This window comes from Budorcas taxicolor, chromosome 5 (assembly GCF_023091745.1).
Source record: "Budorcas taxicolor isolate Tak-1 chromosome 5, Takin1.1, whole genome shotgun sequence".
Taxonomy (NCBI): domain Eukaryota; kingdom Metazoa; phylum Chordata; class Mammalia; order Artiodactyla; family Bovidae; genus Budorcas; species Budorcas taxicolor.
This window is the reverse complement of record NC_068914.1, coordinates 69,244,610-69,258,494: the sequence shown is the minus strand read 5'-3', so window position 1 is coordinate 69,258,494 and position 13,885 is coordinate 69,244,610. Positions and strand designations below refer to the sequence as shown.

The 13,885-nt window shown below is 40.9% G+C and overlaps 1 protein-coding gene across 3 annotated transcripts in view; it reads left to right on the top strand.

Annotated features, from left to right (window-relative positions):
- The window catches only part of TMCC3 (transmembrane and coiled-coil domain family 3), a 70,577-nt gene that overhangs the window by 33,318 nt on the left and 23,374 nt on the right, over nt 1-13,885 (top strand). Inside the window, exon 1 of one of the 3 annotated variants that reach the window (XM_052640057.1) lies at nt 6,037-6,049. The exons of the other annotated variants lie outside the window; for them this stretch is intronic. The gene's annotated coding sequence lies outside the window, so the exon portion shown is untranslated. Of the gene's footprint in view, nt 1-6,036; nt 6,050-13,885 lie in introns of those variants that run through there. 3 annotated transcript variants of the gene reach the window in all.

Genomic DNA, 13,885 nt, shown 5'->3' with positions numbered 1-13,885 from the left:
CGCTGCAAATAAATACAAACTTTCTTTCATTTCTTGGACATTAACATATGTTGAACACATTTATTAATTCAGATCATTTTCCCCCAGTTAGTTCTGAATTAGATATTTGCCTGGAATGTCACAAAAGTAGTCTTTTATTTATTTTACTTGGCTGTGCTGGGTCTTAGTTGCAGCATGCAGGATTTTTTAGTTGGGGTTTGTAAACTCTTGAGTCGCAGCCTGTGGAATCTAGTTCCGTGAACAGAGATCGAACCTGGGCCCTCTGCATTGGGAGCCCAGAATCTTAGCCACTGGACCACAGGGAAGTTCCCAACTGTGGTCTTATTGTTGGTAATGACGCCCAATCTTTAGAAGCTAAAACAGCTTTGGTTGGGGGGTGAGGGGTATGGAGAGTTGGAGAAGTTTGCAGTCATTGCTTAATCCTTTGAATCTTGAAAATTAAATTTCTGTTACTAAAAAAAAGAAACTGGAGGGCTAGCTATTCTAACAACAGAGCATTTTAATAGTCTCATAGCATTGTGAGCACAGTGGTTGACAGAGATTGACACGCAGGGTTTCCGTTGGAGTGAAAGGGGGAAATGGCCACCCGAACTGCTGGAGCACAGCTTGTGAAACAACTGTAGCTGCTGTCTGTGCGAGGCTGCTCCAAAGGGGCGTAGGAGTGGGTCTCTCCTTGCCTGCTGCTGCTGGTGGATGGGCTCTTCAGAAGCCCTCGCAAGCCTAGCTGGCCCACTCCCACCCAGGCTCTTCCTCCTCTCTGTTCCCCTCCTCCAGCCACTGAGGAGTCCAGTTGGATTACCCAAAGTACACAGTTAAGTTGTTTGCAGCCACCTGTAGCCTGGGGGAAATATGGGGCTTTATCCTTCAAATTCCTGGATGTGAGCCACCGAGGATAATGCCCCAGGGAGATTAACTCAGGCCCGGTTGAAGGGGGTCTCCTGAGGGCCTTTAAATCCAGGTCACAATTTAAGTGGGGCCTCAAATTTAGATTTTAAGATAATACCCAAATAGTTAAGTGTAGATTCAGAGATAAAATGATAGGATTAAAAGAGGTTGGTATTCATCACATAAACATATTCAAGGTACCTATTCAAGGGTGAGTGCGTGCTAAGTCGCTTCAGTGGTGTCTGACTCTGTGTGACCTCCTGGACTGTAGCCCACCAGGCTCCTCTGTCCATGGGATTCTCCAGGCAAGAGTGCTAGAGTGAATGGCCATGCCCTCCTCCAGGGGATCTTTCTGACCCAGGGATGGAACCTGTGTCTCTTATGTCTTCTGCATTGGCAGGCAGATTCTTTACCACTAGCCTCACCTGGGAAGCCTTAAACATTCACACCTGGGTTTTGTTTTTTTTTTTTTTTTTTTTTTTTACTGTGTAATTTGTTCTATGGAGAAGGAAATGGCAGGCCACTCCAGTATTCTTGTCTGGAGAATCCCATGGACAGAGGAGTCTGGTGGGCTACAATCCATGGGGTCACAAAGAGTCAGACACGACTGAGTGACTAACACTACTTGTCCTGCAGTGCTTATTTTTAAATGTTTGTAAATTGTAAAATATTGCACACAGAGATATGCCATTTTAAAAAGTAACATGAGACACCCCTGTACCTAAAACCCAGGGCAAAAATTCAGGCTTAACCCTCTGACCTTCTCCCTGATTTCATATCACTGTTTCACAAATCTCCTCTCCTAGGAGGTGACGCCATCCCAAGATTTGTGTTATCTGCTCCCTTGCTTTCTCTCTGCCGTTTCCCCAGAAGTAATTACCACCCACAATTCCTAAGACATCCTTCTGGAAATTTCTCTACCAATAAAATACACTTGCATCACATTTATATGAATCCCACCACTGCCCCTCTTTTAAAGCTCAAGTGAGTATGCACTATAGATCAGCTCTGTATCTTTCTCCCTTAACAGTTTAGCTTGGACAGCTTCCCGTAGTAGCCTATTCAGATCCACCTCTATTTTGGCAACTGCATTGTTCTTCATTGTACTGGTTTTTAAGTGGTTCTCCATTAGTGGATGTCTAAGCTGATTCCAGGATTAGAAACAGATAATGCTGGGGGTAGTGGTAATGGTGGTGGTACAAGGCAGACTGTCCTGTTAGGAGAAGCAAAGAATAAGACAAGGAGGCAGAGACTTGGAAATACTTTCATTTCCATTTCTGTTCTTTAAATCTCTCAAAAGTGTTTTTTAATGTTTTAGTGTGTTTGGAGAAGTGTATGGAAGCTCAAAAGGCCTGATGATTTTTTTTTTCCCCCCTGCTTGTCTTTCCTTCTTTGTGATGGTCATGATGGTGAAAGAGATTGTGATATTTAAGGATCCGAGGAAGAGGAGTGTATTTACAACCTATTGGCTAAAGATCTGGGAGATTCCAGTTCTCATCTCTCCTAGTGTGCAAACAACACCCTATTGTAACAGGATTGCTGGTTATAACCTGATTCATCTATTTGAACTGTGAAGGGCTTTCATTATACAGAGCTTATCATTGCATTGATATTTCTCTAACAGCGTCAGTTGTCTATCCAAATACTCATCTTCTTCCCTTTGTCCCTGGCTGGCGGAGCCAGCACAGTAGAGGCTGAAAATGTTAGGTACTGCTTCCACAGCCTCCCTTGCAGCTAGCTCAGGGGCATGGGACTCAGTCCTGTCCAAAGGGAAATCTGCTGAGGAGTTTCTAGAAAACAGTTTCCTTCCTAACAGAATATGAAAGAAGAGCAGTGTACTTGTCTTTAGCTGGAAATTATCTATATGTGGTTCTTAAAACCACAGTAGCTCATTTGCCTCCATGAGAGAACTTGCAGATGCTCTGAAGATGGTATAATGAAAAAATGGAAAGAGCTTGGATCTTTGATAACATTTTTAAGCCTTCAGATTAGCCCTCTCTGCTGATCTTCTTAGTTTGTGACATCATATTGAATCTTTTATTTGGTTACTGAAACTATCCTGCTGGTATCAAATTTTACCCACAGGACGTGCTGTCAAAGTAGAGAACAACTCAGTTATAGGACAGTTGAGCGCCTTCTGTGTTCAAGAGGCAACATGAGGCTGTGGGACTATGAACAAGGGGGAAAATAAGGCAGTTAATAATAAGAGGTAGTAAAGAATTTACTGCAACCAGAGAGACTCAGACAATAAGAGCAGCAGAGGTTCTGAGTAAGCACTGTTTACTAGACTGGAGGTGATGAGAAGCACCTTTGGGTAGAAGAGTTTAAATTGAAACAGACTCTGAAGGAACCCCAAGGTTTTAGTAAGGAGAGAGTTGGGGATGGTATTCCAGGAAGCCTGAGGCTTTAGAAAGAATATAGGCTATGGACTAAGCCCCGAGCTTGAGCTCGTCTGGCACCAATTTGTGAATTTATCAAAGTCTTTGATTTCTTTGATACTCATCATGATAGATGAACCATAACTTGTAGGACTGAGGTGAGGATTAGAAACGTCAAATGTCTGTCATGCCGTTGGGCATGTGGCAGGCACCAAGGAGATGGTGGAGGTGGAAGGGGTGGTTGGTCGGCACGTTGGAGGGTGCTCTTGAGCCTAGGTGAAGTGAGTTAATAGAAGTGGTCTGGGCATGTTGACCTAGTCAGAGATCACTAAGTCAAGTCATTTGGTCTAGGTTAGAGGGTGTGTGTACAAAGTCTGCTGCTGCTGCTAAGTCGCATCAGTCGTGTCCGACTCTGTGCGACCCCATAGACGGCAGCCCACCAGGCTCCGCCATCCCTGGGATTCTCCAGGCAAGAACACTGGAGTGGGTTGCCATGTCCTTCTCCAATGCAGGAAAGTGAAAAGTGAAAGTGAAGTCGCTTAGTCGTATCTGACCCTCAGCGACCCCATGGACTGCAGCCTACCAGGTTCCTCCATCCATGGGATTTTCCAGGCAAGAGTACTGGAGTGGGGTGCCATCGCCTTCTCTGGTGTACAAAGTCTAGAGAGAGACAGATTTGGGTCAAGACATGGAGGACCTTGACTTTTCTAACCGAATTTAGCATCAGTCCCCAGGGACCCATTGCACGGGAGACAGTTTTTCCATGGACTGGTTGTAGGGGATGGTTTGGGGTCATTTAAGCCCATGCCATTTACTGTGCCCTTCATTTCTATTATTATTACATCAGCTCCATCTCAGCTCATCAGGTGTTAGATCCTGGAAGATGGGGACCCCTGCTGTAGACAGCCTGTGGTGATCACTGATGGGGCAGCCTAGAAACAGATGAGTGAAGAGATGGTTGCGGGTTCAGTATAGAAGACTTGGACAAGCAAGTATCAGATGTCGGAGAGAAAGGAAGGGTTAGGTGTTAGAAGATAAAAAAAGAAACTTAGTGATATGTGAGGCAAGGGGGAGAAAAGACTTAGCAATGAGCCCCCTGAGCCTGAATGGCTACTGTTTGTTCAGTGTGAAATTCAGAGGTGATTTGGAACACTTTCAGATAATTATATCCTAGGTTGGGTCAAGAACATTTGGCAAGACTTATTGAAACTTTTGATGACAGATGCTATATTAGTGGTAAATAAATGATGATGCCCAAGTCTGCCGTTTAATCCTTGCCCAGTTATGTTTGTCACTTTCCCCCTTTTTATATATAAAGTGCAGCTTCTTTGAAGGATATGCCCCTTAATAAAATAAATACACCCATCCCTCTGATTAGGTAGGAGCACTTTGAGTCAGTCCTGTAGTATGAAGAATATGTTCAGTAATTGTTGACTATATGTTAATCTAGGACAAAAAGTGGTTGAGCAAAATTTTCTCTGACACAGGTATTGTGGTCCTTATGGGTATATTTAAAGTGGCCTCAGTAATAAAACATGAGTCAAATGAGCATCTGAAGTAATGAATGACATCACAGGTATCATCAACTATAGAAATCAAAGAAGTTTCAGTTCATCACATTCAGGATCACATCTTGGGCTGAATGAGTTTTCATAATTTTCTCAGTTGGTGAAATCTTGAACAGATGGTCCTCTAACATTTTGGAATGCTGAATAAGGTAGATGGACTGAGTCTGATTAATAAAGTGTACTACTTTGGAATATTCGTGTGTAGTTAGCCACCCTTTTAGAGTCTTAATAAGTTCATGGGCTTTCCCAGTATTAGGCAAGAGAATATCCCACCATTCGTATATCTTAGGGAAGTAGGCTTGAATAAAGCCTTTTAAGAAAGGCATTCTTCCATTTGGGTATAAAGTTAATGTGTTTTCCAATGGTAATTCTGCACAAAGCAGTTCTGTGATAAGCTCAGAGCAGGTGTCCTGTCTCAGAGTTTTTACAGTCTTGTTGGAAAGTTAGGGCTCTGAGCCAGGTACTGGCCTATGATTTGGTTTCAGTTCCCAGTAAAGAGAAATGAAAGCATCTGTCATCGAAATTTCCCAAACTACCTTCTATCCTTCACAGCCTTTTTCCCCCCTCTTTCACTAATCTAATTTGGATTTTTTATATATTTTTTTCTTACAGAATTTGAGTCATAATAGATGGATAGTGTAGAGCAGGGTTACTGTGATGCCTTCCTGCAGGCAGAAGAATCTGAAATGTTTTTGTAACCATGGCTTACAGTGAAGAGAATATAATTTGTACCACGCATACATTGAAGGATTTCTTTTTTCAGTCTGTAAATAAAAGACAAAAGGAATTGTACCCTTCAGGGAAGTCATTTTTAATTCTGGCCTTTTCTTTCATCCTAGGTAAAATTTTGTCCTTTGCAATCTGTCAAAAAACCCTCTGATAAAGCACCAGCCGCTGTGATAATTAGTTTAGCATTTCAGATCCCTTGCAAAGAGATGAGTAAAGATGGAATAAATCACCAATCATGTTTCTGAGGCAGAATGCCTGATTTCCCATCATGTGATGGGCACTGTTATTTTAGGGGAGAATTCAGCTGTCCTTAACTTCAAATAATTTTTTTTTTAATAGATCTGGTTGCCTGATCCCTGCTTCCCAGTAGTGTTGCTATGCAGTGCAGTGAGTATACAGGCACAGTATTGATGGAGTCTTACAAATTCATGAATAAATCTTATGTGAATGTGAACAGTACATGAACCAAGTCTGAAATCCTTATGTACAGTAAGTATAATCATAGTTCTATGTTTCAAAAAAATTACTGAGAGTCTGAGCAGCGTCTGTTTTTAGGGTGGGGCTATACGAATGGGCGACTTCACTTTCCCTTTTCACTTTCATGCATTGGAGAAGGAAATGGCAACCCACTCCAGTATTCTTGCCTGGAGAATCCCAGGGACCGGGGAGCCTCGTGGGCTCCCATCTCTGGGGTCGCACAGAGTCGGACACGACTGAAGAGACTTAGCAGCAGCGTGGTTGATTTTTTTTCCCCTACTCTTTTTGACATTTCAGCTTCTCTATTTCTCAGTATCTTATTTTTTATGATTAAAAAAATTTTCCCAATCACTTAAAAAATCCCAGCTTCACCTTGCCTGCATGATGAAGTATCAAGTCTAACATGGTTTACATAGAGCCTGGCATAGACTGTCTGTATTCTTCAGCATTTCATGTCTCCTTCCTTTAGAAATTCTTGCCTTGCACTTTTTTTTTTTTGCCCCTAGCTTGACTTAGAATGACCCATTTAGTTGTTATAAATTCTAGACATCTGAAGAAACTTTGTTTTCCAAATATTCTGCAGTCTGCCTCTGTGGACCCATTGTGGTCTCTTTTGGCTGATTTTTGAGCCTCCCCTTCCAAGCCCAGGTCAGATAGCATCTTGGAAGATGCCTCACTGAAGCCTTCTGTGTCCAGTATTTCCACTTTTTTATTTCTTAGAGTACCTACTACATTTTTCTACAGTTGTGTGGCTCTGTGTGTCTCCAGCCCAAACAGTGAACTCCTAGGGTAGAGTTTATCATTTCATCTTTCTGACGCCAGCGCTTTTAGCATACTGCGTGGCTCACAAAAATGCCCATGAAAACATTTTTTGAGTGTGAGTTCTGTATCTTAGGGGGCCTGGCTTGGAACCTAAATTAATCAATTCTGTTAACTGTCATAAAAATAATTTGGTCTTATAAATGAGTAAGCCCTAGTTGTACTTGGTGTGGTGTGCAAAGAGGTTTCTCAGCCTCTTTGAGAAAAACTGACTTTCTAAATAACTATCATGTACTGAACCAGGTCATTTTCAATCTGCATCAACATGGTATTTAGGATTTTACTGCATTTTGCAGAATGTAAGATAAAATATTTTTGCGTTTAAATCTGAGGTATTTAGTTACATTGTAAGTATTAGTGCCTTGCTAGTGTATTACGCGGATTTCTACTCTTTTTCTGTATTTGGTACATTTGCTCTTCTTTATCCAGGTATTAAAAACAAATATTTGTAAGAGAGTATCATGAAAATTTCAGAAACATTAAAAATGTGAAAGGGCTGACCAAAAGTATGAATGGACACACCGCTGAAAATTCCTTTCCTGCTAGAATCGAACAGTTTCATATGTTAGTCAATATGCATTTATTGAATACCTGCCATGTTTTAGGTCCTGTAAAGATAAAATAGTAATTTTGACAGTAATCTTCATTTTCTATGATTTTTTTTTGCATTTTTTTTTTTTTACTCTTTTGAAGAGTAACTTGTGGTAACGTGCTTACATCTGAATGTACAGTTGAACGGCTTCTGCCTGTGTTGCACCATGTAACTAACTATCCCTTGCATCGGCCTGGGTAGCATCTAGCACTCCACTGTGCCACCTTCTGGCAGGTCCTCTCTGCTTCCCCACACGTATAACCAGTTTGACATCCCAATTGCTGGAATCACAGAGCATGTCCTTCTTGGTTTATAGTTTCTTTCATTAAGAATGATGTTATTGGGATCCACTTATGTGGTATGTTAAAAACTGTTCTTTTTCTTTCTTTGTTTTTTTTTTCCTTGCTGCATATTATTTTTAACTGCTTTTTGCTTGATTTTCATTTTAGTGAGTAAAATTCATTATGCGGAAGTATAAATATTCAACGTGTGTTAATTGGTATGTGCTGAGAGCAGCCAGCTTTACAGACCTAGTAGTAATAGAATTGTGGAGAAGAAGAGCTGCAGAGGCATAGAGGTTGCAGAGTTCAGCCGCTTCATTTTCTCAAATGAGGGACCTAAGACTGGAGGGCTAACTAGACCCCAGGTCCCACATGGATCTAGACCAGGTTTCTTCCTGAGGTCAGGATGCTGTGTCACAGTTCAGGCTTGGTCATATGGGTGATCTCAGTCAACAGGAAAGCAGTCATGGGAAGTTCGTAATTTAGAAATCTGCAATCAACAGGACTTAATATATTGGCCCATAAATGGTAAGAATTCTAGTTACCTGGAAATTTCTGTCACTCATCTATAATGCTTCCCTCTTCCGGTCAGTTAAACTGAGGCGTTACTGACTGACTGTGAAACTTACTCTTTTACTAGACCCAGTGCTTAAAGGGAAAGGAAGGGGACTGTCTTAACCAATGTGCGTGTTTATTAGAACGTTTCAGTTCCAGTGCATCCTTTTGAACATTCCCAGATGTTACTCTTTTCAAGCCTTGATGAAAACCACCAAGATTATTCTTAGGATGAGAAGTCTTAAGGTAAATTCTGATTCTGTGATCTCTGCAAGTAAAAAATTAGTCCTTAATCTTATACCTTCCTGCTAAGATAGTTGTGTTTCACAGAAATTTCCATAGAAAGGATTTTAAAGGAGAGATTAGTGGCTCATAGCAGTGGAAGATTAAATCCCTTATTGACCTACTGGCCAGGAAGTAACTACAGAACATTCTTCAGTATGTTGTTGTTTAATCACTGAGTCATGTCTGACTTGAGACGCCATAGACTGGCAGGTGGATTGTTTGCCACTGAGCCAGCCACCAGGGGAAGCCCCCTTCAGTATGTTAGAGTCTCCTTACATGTAATTAGTAAACATAGAAACAAGTGGTTTATGTCTTTTTCTTAATTATAAAGCACATTTTTTTCAAACAAGATAGAAACCCATTAGTTGGTTATGAAATAGATTTAATGGCTAGCAACTATCATTTTATATTTTTAGATGGAAAACTAGAAGAAAGAGTATAGCAAACACCCATCCATGTTATCAGATTCAGCAATTAAAATTTTTCACATTTCCTTCGTGTCTCTGTGTGTGTGTGTGTAATCTTTTTCAAAGTAAGTTATATTGTTTCTGATATGCATTTAAAAACAAGGACTTTTTCTACATAATAAAATTAACATACCTAACAGAATTAATTATAATTTACTAATATGCAGTTGTCATGTTAAATGTTTTAAAAGTGTTAGCCATGTTTTTTAAAAATATAGTTGTATTGCATATATAAAGATAAGTACTTGTTTTATAAAATTTATGTTTTGGTTATGTATGTGTGTGTACATGCACACATATGTATGTATGTCGTGGTACATGTGTATTTCTTACTGTGGTCTCATTCAGAATTAGGAATATATTGCTTTATAGCATAGGGAAGTTGGTTATAATAAGTATTTGCTACCCAGTGATATTGCCAGTTCTGTGCTGAGTATCGTATGGCGTCTGAAAAGTGAATGCTCCTAGTAACCTAAAAATCCAGCAAGAAAGATAAAACAAGTAGGAACCAACTGGACCATATAAATAAGAGCCAAAATGAATCGGGAAGGATGGGACGTGGACCTCATGGAAGAGATCTTGAAAGAGTGGTAGAATTGGGGTAAGACAGAGACTTTTGAAATGCTGTATCCACTGGGAATGATATAAGTATTATAAGGTTAAAATAAAAAAGTACAAAAATGTGTTCAGTGTACAGTGGCATCGGGATCTGTCTGGTGGGTGGTTGGTAGAAAGGAGGAAGACAATGAAGAGTTGAAATGGGAAAAAACACTCAGATTAAGTACCAAGAGGAGGAGGAACCTGATTTCTGTATTAAAGGAAGAACCATTGTACATCTTGAGTATCTTGCTTTAATGTGATGAAAGTGGAAGCTTAGAAAATTAGCGTGATGACCCTCTATGGACAGGACTGAAAAAGTAAAATGTTGAAAGCAGTAAAACCAATTAGACCATTGCCCTTTGTGTAGGGTAAGGTAGGGATGGGATTGAATTCAGCAAGACAGACCCAGAAATAGCAAGAAAGTGTCAATCTAGAGAGGAATTATTGCACAAAGAAATAACAGAATTTGGTGGCAATTTGAATAAGGGTTGAAGGAGAGAGAACCTAGGCAAAATTAGAGAATGTTGTCATTGATAAGATAAGGTCGTAGAATTAACTGTAACCTGGCTGAAAAAAAATTCCACACTCTATCTATAAAGACAAGCTTCCATGATATTATACTCTCAAGAAGTAATTTGGGAGGCTCTTTAGAAAAAGTAGCAAATTATCATCATTAGATAAGCTCATCTAATACAATTTCCTCTTGTTTGGCTTAAAGACTTAGAGATGGGAAATGTTAGATATCTGTCTTTAGGTCTTAATTTAGAGTTCTGGTTTTACCGAAAATAGCAACATAGAAAAGTAATGAATTTATTTAAAAATTAAGGACCAGATATTGAGCTTTAAAATTTTAATCATTTAAGATACCGTATGGCATCTGGTCCCATCAATTCATGGGAAATAGATGGGGAAACAGTGGAAACAGTGTCAGACTTTATTATTTTGGGCTCCAAAATCACTGCAGATGGTGACTGCAGCCATGAAATTAAAAGACGCTTACTCCTTGGAAGGAAAGTTATGACCAACCTAGATAGCATATTCAAAAGCAGAGACATTACTTTGCCGACTAAGGTCCGTCTAGTCAAGGCTATGGTTTTTCCTGGGGTCATGTATGGATGTGAGAGTTGGACTGTGAAGAAGGCTGAGCACCGAAGAATTGATGCTTTTGAACTGTGGTGTTGGAGAAGACTCTTGAGAGTGCCTTGGACTGCAAGGAGATCCAACCAGTCCATTCTGAAGATCAGCCCTGGGATTTCTTTGGAAGGAATGATGCTAAAGCTGAAACTCCAGAACTTTGGCCACCTCATGCGAAGAGTTGACTCATTGGAAAAGACTCTGATGCAGGGAGGGATTGGGGGCAGGAGGAGAAGGGGACGACTGAGGATGAGATGGCTGGATGGCATCACCGACTCAATGGACATGAGTCTGAGTGAACTCCGGGAGTTGGTGATGGACAGGGAGGCCTGGTGTGCTGCGATTCATGGGGTCGCAAAGAGTCAGACACGACTAAGCAACTGAACTGAACTGAACCTTTTTAAAAGTTAGATTAAATCACTCATATACTATGTCATCTGCTTTTGATTGGCACTTTTTTAAATGTTTTTTTTTTTATTTTTAATATTTATTTGGCTGCATCAGGTCTTTTTTTTTAATTTTTATTTTTATTTTACTTTACAATACTCTGTTGGTTTTGCCATACACCGCTAACTGGAGGATAATTGCTTTACATATTGTGTTGGTTTCTGCTGTATATCAACATGGATTAGCCATAGGTATACATACTCCCCTCCCTCTTGAACCTCCCTCTGGCCTCCCACTGCATCCCGCCCCTCTGGGTTATCACAGAGCAGCGGATTTGGGTCCCCTGCGTGATTAAACTTCCACTGGCTGTCTGATTTTACATATGGCAATGTGTGTGTTCCAGTCTCCTCTCTCAACGTGGCCCACTTCCCCCACCGTCCCCACAAGTCCGTTCTGTATGTCTGCGTCTCCACCACGGCCCTGCACAAGGGTTCATCAGTACCATCTTCCTAGATTCCTATATATGAGTTAATACACGATTTTCATCTTTCTCTTTCTGACTGACTTCACTGTAAAATAGGTCTAGGTTCATCCCTCTTATTAGAACTGAGTCAGATGCTTTCCTTTTTACGGCTGAGTAATATTCTGTTGTGTATAGGCAGCACTTCTTCGTCCATTCATTTGTTGATGGACATCTAGGTTGCTTCCATGTCCCAATGATTGTAAATAGTGCTGCAATGAGTATTGGGGTGCATGTGTCTTTTTCAGTTATGGTTTCTCCAGGGTGTATGTCTAATAGTGGGATTGTTGGGTCATATGGTACTTTTATTGCTAGTTTTTAAAGGAATCTTCAAACTGTTCTCCATAGTGGCTGTATCAGTTTATATTCCCACCAGTAGTGCAAGAGGGATCCCTTTTCTCCACCCCCTCTCCAGCATTTACTATTCGTAGATTTTTTTTTAATGATGGCCATTCTGACTGGTATAAGGTGATACCTCATTGTAGTTTTGATTTATATTTCTCTACTAATGAGCGATGCTGGCATTTTTAAAGAAGTCTTAGCTTTGCTATTCAGGCTCATTGACACTCGATCCTTAAGGCACCTCCTGGTGTGAGTTTGACACCCTGCTTGTCGTTTCTCTTCTCTGTGTGCAGCTAGATGCAGACACAAGCAGATTCCATGGGGTGGGGGCAGTGATCAGCTTCTGCTGGAAGAGCCTAGTCATGGCAACAGCAGCACCTTTGTTCTTGTTCTGGACTTTTCTGAAGTTCCCGTGGGTTGGGTGTGCGTGTGTGCTCCATCGTGTCCAGCTCTTTGCAACCCCACAGACTGTAGCCTGCCAGGCTCCTCTGTGCTTGGGACTTCCCTGCAGGTATTCTGGATTGGGTTGCCATTTCCTCTTCCAGGGGATCTTCCTGACCTAGGGGAGTACCCGTTGTGGTATGCTGTGTTTAATAAATGATAGCTTACACTTAGACAGCAGTTATTCTGTACGAGGCCCTTTTCCAAGCAGTTTATAAACATTAATTCATTTAATCCTCACAGTCAGCCTGTGAAGTCAATACCTGTTCCCCCTCTACAGATGAGGAGCCTGAGGCATAGAGAGAGTAAGTAACTACTTGCCCGAGGGGACACAATTAGTATGGCAGAGCTGGGATATGAACCTACATAGTCCTGTTCTGAATCTCTGCTTCTAAACCACTAATTTATGCCACCACTCTGACACAGTTAAATCTCTGTTTAGGATACGCAGCTTTGGAATCAGGGCTTTCCCCTGAATCTGAGTTGGCTAGTTGCTGCAAGTGTTATAAGTGGCCCTGAAAGCCTGTTGCCTCTGTTTGGAAATACAAACCAAATATAGACTTGGATTCTAAGAAGGGTCATGGTATAGTGTTTATCTTAAAAATCACAATCTACAATTCATTTCTTTGCAGTTTCCTTCCTCCGAGATTACAAACCAGTAAGTTCCTAGAGGACAGTTGTCTATGAAATGTGACTCTGGTGCTTGTGAACTGCTGTGTTTGTGGGAGAAGGAAGCCCCCTCTGAACTGCTTCTTGGTAGCGCAGCCCTTAATGACTGCAGTATCCACTGGAGCTTTACCCAGGAGAGGGAGTTGATGCACAAGCTGGCGTGTTTCCCTGGCATTGAGAATCATCTTTAATGGTTGAAACAGGAGCAACCTACATTTTTTATTACCCATGGTGTCTTGGGATTTAAGCATACTGTTTTGTCTTACTTATTAAATGTTGGATTCAGAACATCTCCAGTAATTGCCTTGTGGCACCAAGAACTGTCTAAATCCGTCTGTTAGTATTCACCCTTCTGGTTTCTCTACCATACATACTTTTTACCTTGTAACATTTAACAGTAACATAGTGACTTAAGTAAACAAAATCTTAGGGGTTGTAGGAATTATGGGAAGCACATTCATGTCTAGGAAAGTCTGGTATATGCAGTAGGTCTCAGTAGCAGGTGGGAATATTACTAGAGCCCAGTCCTTGAAGCCAACTGGAATGAAAGCTCTTCTACATGCTAGCTTTATGACTTCAGAAAAGTCCGTTCCTTTTCCCATCTGTAAAATGGAAAATAGTTGTTCTGATCTCAGATTCTTGAAAGGAAAAATACAATAATCTATGTGAGGCATTTAGAAAAGTATATGATGCTTCATAAGTTCTTAAGCTGGAATCAAGATTGCCGGGAGAAATAGCAATAACTTCAGATATGCA